The sequence below is a fragment of the Gossypium hirsutum genome, chromosome A13, assembly GCF_007990345.1.
Source record: "Gossypium hirsutum isolate 1008001.06 chromosome A13, Gossypium_hirsutum_v2.1, whole genome shotgun sequence".
NCBI classification, from domain to species: domain Eukaryota; kingdom Viridiplantae; phylum Streptophyta; class Magnoliopsida; order Malvales; family Malvaceae; genus Gossypium; species Gossypium hirsutum.
The window spans coordinates 108771120-108777856 of NC_053436.1; positions in this window are offsets into that span (position 1 = coordinate 108771120).

A 6737-nucleotide genomic window follows, 5' to 3' on the forward strand; every position below is an offset into this window, starting at 1 on the left:
GGGTATCAGTTTTTCAGAATCTTCGCGCCGAGAATATAACATGGAGAGCACCCTGGATCCGTCCTTCAGTTCTGCTATACAAATGTGCAAGCCAAGATTGGGTACCTTTACTCGGGTTATGGGGAGGAGTTGGATATGCTCCGCTATTAGTCCAAAGGCAATTTTCTTCGCGATAATTCCTCCCCGCAACTGGAGGATTAGCACAGTTCGAGTTCGCTTTCACGGGTGAAGGATATATGAAGAGAGTCCGAGACACTGCAAAGTATTGGAAGGAAATTCATTTCATGGAATTAGCTTTGTATGTTGATACCCTTACCCAAGATTACGACATATGGAGGAAGCAACGGGTAAATAGTCAACAAATCTCATCAACAAACTATACCATCCAGAATCATTTCTCAGAGGAAACACCGTCTGAGCTAGAAATGGCAAGACAAGAATTCGAACGAGAAAAGGCCAAGATGTCTCGGGACCTTAGTGCCCTTCAAGAAGAAAACTATCAACTGAAGATTGAAGTTCAGGTTGAAAGGTCTGGGACTGAAAAAGTACAAAGAGAAGCCGAGATTGTGAGAAACGACTTAAGGGGCCTTCATTTGGAAAACAAGAAATTAAGAAACACTATAAAGAATAGCGGGTTGGGCAAGTCGACAGCAGAATGGAAGGAAGAAATTAGCAATATCAAGGGAAGAATGGAGTTTTGGAAGGGAAAACCAAAGAAAGAGGAGGAAAAGGCTGCGCGTGCTGTGATAGAGTTAAAAAAGAAGAACGCCGAGTATGAAATAGTGACTGCAAAATTGGCGAATAGTCAATCTGAACATCAAGAATTAAAAAGGAAAACACGAGATCTAGAAAATATGCTGCAATCTCGTCAACAACAATTAGATAACCTCTTGAAGGCTCTAGAAGAAAAGAGTGAGCAGTACGATAGGGACATTCACGCGTATGAAGGAACTCTCAAAGAAAAAAAATGCAACTTGACTTCTTGATCAATGAAATTCGTAAAGCGGCTATGCAAGTTGTTCAATTATCAGATGAAGCCGAAGTTCTCAGTTGCCAATTCCCTCCGAGCCAAAGATCGAGCATATCAAAGTTTTTAGAGCAAGTGAAGAAACAAGGTAATGTGGTTAGAAAATTTGTGTAACTGTTGGAAAAATGAGAACTTTGTGTAATAGACTATGTTGATAAATATGGGGCTATCTTGAAATCAACACCAATTTCTTGCATTTCATTCATAACTGACATTCATTTGACATTCATGCATTCATTCATGCATCAATTCATTCATTGCATATCCCATACTCGTTCGCTGAGGTTAAAACGTACAATTCGCAGTTGCAAGACTTCAAGACTGGAACCACGTCATCCATATAAAACGCGCCGACAAGCTAGAGTAATGGAGAATGAATTCAATGAGAGAATTGAAAGGATGGAAAGGGCTCAAAAGGAATTACAAGAGCAACTGGCCAAATCGCAACAAGAGACGAGAGACCTAATGGTGAGATCTCGAGAGGAATCTCTCGAGCAAAGAGATCAGATGGCTAAAATGATGGAGATGATGACAACTTTGGTCAAAGGAAAAATACAGAACCCCGATGTTATGGAACCTCAATCAAGAATTCACCATGATCAGGATCCACTCTATCCCCCGGGATTCACTCCACCGCCCGCATATACAATACAAAGAGGGTATACTCAAGAGGAACCCATTGGCTTGGAACATCGACCTATGCGACCTGCTCCACCCACTAATTTGGGGCAAGGAATGTTAGCGTCGAACCCAGGGGCTAGTCCTGCTGATCCACTAGTTCCAGATCTGGATGACCCAGTAGAGGTAGCCAAGTTGAAATTGGATAACCATGACACAAAATATAGGAGTCTAGAGGAAAGACTCAAAGCAATAGAAGGCACTGAAGTCTTCTCCGCACTAGGTGCCAAGGAACTCAGTTTGGTACCTGATCTAATTTTGCCCCCGAAGTTCAAAGTGCCTGATTTTGAGAAGTATGATGGGACAAGGTGCCCAAAAGCACATCTCATTATGTTCTGTCAGAAAATGACCGGTTATGTGAACGAGGATAAACTACTCATACATTGCTTTCAAGATAGTCTAACAGGGTCAGCTCTTCGGTGGTACAATCAACTTAGTAGAGAAAAGATTCGATCCTGGAAGGACTTGGCGTCAGCATTTTGCGAGCAGTACAAGCATGTATCGGATATGGTGCCAGACCGTATGACCTTGCAAATGATGGAGAAAAAGCCATCAGAGACTTTTAGACAGTATGCGCAGAGATGGAGAGACGTCTCAGCTCAAGTGGAACCCCCATTAACAAAAACGGAGATAACCGTTCTCTTTATCAATACTTTAAAGGCGCTGTTTTATGACAAATTAGTGGGAAGTGCCACAAAAGAGTTTGCGGATATTGTAATATCTGGTGAACTCATAGAGAATGCCGTCAAGAGCGGTAGAATGGAAGGATCAAAAGGCTCAAGAAAAGCAGCACCCTTAAGGAAGAAAGAGCCAGAAGCCCACATGGTGGGAACTGGAGTCGTTACATTCTCAATTCGTATCCTAACCAACCTCGACCTCGAAATTATCCACCCTCGAATTTCTATTATCCCCCTCAAACCCCTTACTACCAAGCATCACATCCGTCCTGCCCCATATACGCCATGAACAACCAAAGACCCATCACCACTTTCCCACAAAACACGGTACCCGCCCAAAGCCAACCCGAAACGAACCAAGACCATCAAGGCATAATTCCGAGAGACCGCAATTTACCCCCATCCCTGTGTCGTATGGGGAATTGTACCCAAAACTTTTAGAAAAACAGCTAATTTCTCCCCATTACATGGCACCCCTTAAACCTCCATACCCAAAGTGGTACGATCCAAACGCTAGTTGTGCATACCACGCAGGGAACCAAGGGCACTCTACTGAGAACTGTCTCGCTTTCAAAAGGAGAGTTCAAGGACTCATTGACGCGGGTATCCTACGATTCGATAGTGCTAGTAACGCCACGGGGAACCCGTTCCCTAACCATACCGAAGGGAATGTGAGCACAGTGGGGAAAGAGGATGAATGGAAGGTCAGAAGATGTGTTGCAGAAATAAGGACGCCTCTGCAGAAAATCTGGAAGGTATTGGTTAAGAAAGGATTGCTCTGTCACTCTGATAGAGTTTTTGGAGAAGAAGGTCAAAGTTTTTGCAATTTTCATGGGATTGTTGGGCACGACATTCAGTCGTGCGAGAACTTTAAAAGGTTACTTCAAGACCGGATGAATAATAAGGAGATCAAGGTCCTTAACAAGAGGGAAGATGCCAACGAAAGAGAAGTATGCGTCTCTGATAGCCAATCATCAAGGCCCCCTTATAGTGCTGATCGACCGTTGGTAATTTATTACGACGCGATGAGAGAGCCATTGAAACCACAGATGGTAATTGAAGTACCATCTCCTTCCCCGTATAAGGACAACAAAACAGTACCTTGGAGATATGATGTTAATATCGTTACACCGGAAGTTGAAAAGTCCAAAGCCATAACTGAAGATGTTGGGGAGGTAGGTCATTTTACTCGAAGTGGACGATTCTATTCTAAAGAAGTTGAACCGGTAAAGAAAAGTAGCGACTCGAAGCAAAAAGGGAAAGCAGTGATGCACGAGGTCGAAGTCGAGCAAGAAATTCCACCCGTGCAAGAAACTAAAAAGCCTGTGAATGAGGAAGAAGCTCAAGAATTCTTGAAATTTATTAAGCACAGCAAATATAGTGTGGTGGAACAATTGAGCAAGCAGCCAGCACGAATCTCAGTTCTAACTCTACTATTAAATTCAGAGCCACACCGGAATGCTTTATTGAAGGTGTTAAATCAAGCTTACGTGGCCAACAACATATCTGTCGAAAAGCTTGATAGGTGGGTAAACAATCTGAATGCGGACAACTTCATCTCTTTTAGTGATGATGAGATACCGCTAAATGGTAGAGGTTCGGTGAAAGCGCTGCATATCACGACCCGCTGCAAGGGCTACATAATACCGAACGTACTCATCGATAATGGGTCAGCGTTAAATGTTATGCCATTGGCTACGCTTTCCAGAATACCGATGGATTTGTCCTACTTAAAGCCCCGTCATTCCATGGTAAGGGCATTCGACGGGACGAAGCGCGAAGTCATGGGAAAGATCGAAATCCCTTTGGAAGTGAGCCCCTACATCTATGAGGTCGAATTCCAAGTCATGGACATTACACCCTCTTATAACTGCCTTTGGGAAGACCTTGGATTCATTCTGCTGGAGCAGTCCCATCATCCCTCCATCAAAAGGTGAAATTCATCATGGATGGCTGTTTGGTCACAGTCGAGGGCGAAAAAGACATCGTCGCATCTATCTCTGCTGATGCGCCATACCTGGAAGTAAGCAAGGACGCAGTGGAATGTTCCTTTCGATCCCTTGAATTCATCAATGCCACTTTCGTCGCTGAGGGAAATAGAATTCCGATGCCAAAACTGTCGAGAAATACCAGAATGGGTGTCAAGTTGACCGTAGGAAGGGGAGCTCGTGCGAGAAAAGGTTTAGGGAGACATCTGCAAGGAATAGTGAGGGCTTTAAAGCCAGTGCACCACAAGGCCCGATACGGTTTGGGGTTCCAGCCTGACATGCGCCAAAGAAGAAGACAGTGGAAGAAGGATCAAGAGAGAAGAATTGCAAGAACTTTGGGTCGAGAACCAGAATGGGAACCAATAGAGTACCCTCCTTTGTCAAAAACATTTACATCTGCGGGAATGATGTACCCTGGACAAGATGATCCATGAAACATGCTGGGATTAATTGAAAGGGATTTTCAGAATGTCAGTATAAATGTCATTGACAAAGAAGCTGGTGCAAGTAAAGATGTCTCGAGGATACGCCCTTGCCCTCCTGGTTTCATGTTGAACAATTGGATTGCTAAGGAGCTTCTTGTAGTTTATAAGCCTTCATAGTAATGCTAAACATCAACCTTCTATTGTGTCCTTAGATATAATGGAATTCTTTTGTAGGAGCTTGCATTCGCTTTTTATCATTTAAGTGAATATCAATGAAGATGCATTTTGTCACGATTTTTCGCATTATCACTAATTTCATAATCATTTTCTTATTTCATAGCCTATCCTTACATTTGCCTCATTGCCATGACATAACATTTTGTTTGTTGTTTCCAATACTTGGATGTCCCCGATAGCTTCCTTTCCATTCAACTTTCAGGTGCTCAGATATTGACAACATGAATAAGCCGTTACGAATCTTGAAATTGATTTTGAGAAGGCTGTTTGCTTAGGAGAATTTGAAGCCGAAGAAAATGCTGAAGATTATGTCTCGTCTCCTGAATTGTTAAGAATGGTGGAACAAGAGGATAAACAGGTTCTGCCTCATGAAGAATCTGTGAAACAATAAATTTGGGCACTGAAGAGAGGAAACAAGAAGTGAAGATTGGGACTTCTATTTCAGAAAGTACCAGGCATAGTTTGATCACTTACTCCGCAATACAAAGATGTTTTCGCGTGGTCATACCAGGACATGCCAGGGCTAGATGAAGATTTAGTGGTCCATAAGCTCCCATTAAAGCCAGAATGCAAGCCCATCCAGCAAAAATTAAGACGGATGAGGCCCGAAATGCTGTTGAAAATAAAAGAGGAAGTCAAGAAGCAATTTGACGCTGGCTTCCTACAAGCCTCCAAATATCCAGAATGGGTGGCTAACATAGTCCCGGTACCAAAGAAAGATGGAAAAGTACGAATGTGCGTGGATTACCGTGACCTGAATCGAGCAAGCCCAAAAGATAATTTTCCTTGCTACATATTGACATGTTGGTTGACAACACAGCAAAACATTCATGTTTTCTTTCATGGATGGATTCTCGGGATAATCATATCAAGATGGCTCCTGAGGATATGGAGAAACTACCTTCATAACAATGTGGGAACGTCTGCTACAAGTGATGCCATTCGGGTTAAAGAATGCTGGGGCAACATATCAGAGGCTATGGTGACATTATTCCATGACATGATGCATAAGGAAATAGAGGTCTACGTCGATGATATGATTGCTAATCTCGAGGAGAAGAAGAACATGTAATGAACCTCAAGAAGTTGTTCGAAAGGCTGAGAAAGTTTCAGCTAAAGCTTAATCCAGCCAAATGTACATTCGGGGCTACCTCGGGAAAATTGCTAGGCTTCATTGTCAGTGAAAGAGGTATCGAAGTTGATCTAGATAAAATAAAAGCCGTCCAAGAATTACCTCCCCAGCGCACACAAAAAGAAGTCAGGGGATTTTTAGGGAGGTTGAATTACATTGCTCGATTCATTGCTCAACTTACCAATCAGTGCGACCCAATTTTTCGACTCCTTCGAAAACATAACCCGGGAGAATGGAACGAGGAGTGCCAAGTGGCCTTCGATAAGATAAAACGGTATTTGTCTAATCCTCCTGTGCTAATACCACCGACCCCTGGAAAACCTTAATTTTGTACTAGACCGTGTTTGAAAACTCAATGGGTTGCGTACTGGGGCAACATGATGAGTCAGGGAGAAAAGAAAAGGCGATCTACTACCTCAGCAAAAAGTTCACTGAATATGAGGCAAAATATTCGTCTATTGAGAAATATTGTTGCGCTCTGGTTTGGGTAGCTCGAACCAGACAATATATGTTGTATCACACGACATGGCTAATTTCAAAGCTGGACCCCAATAATCATGATGGAATTCTGCC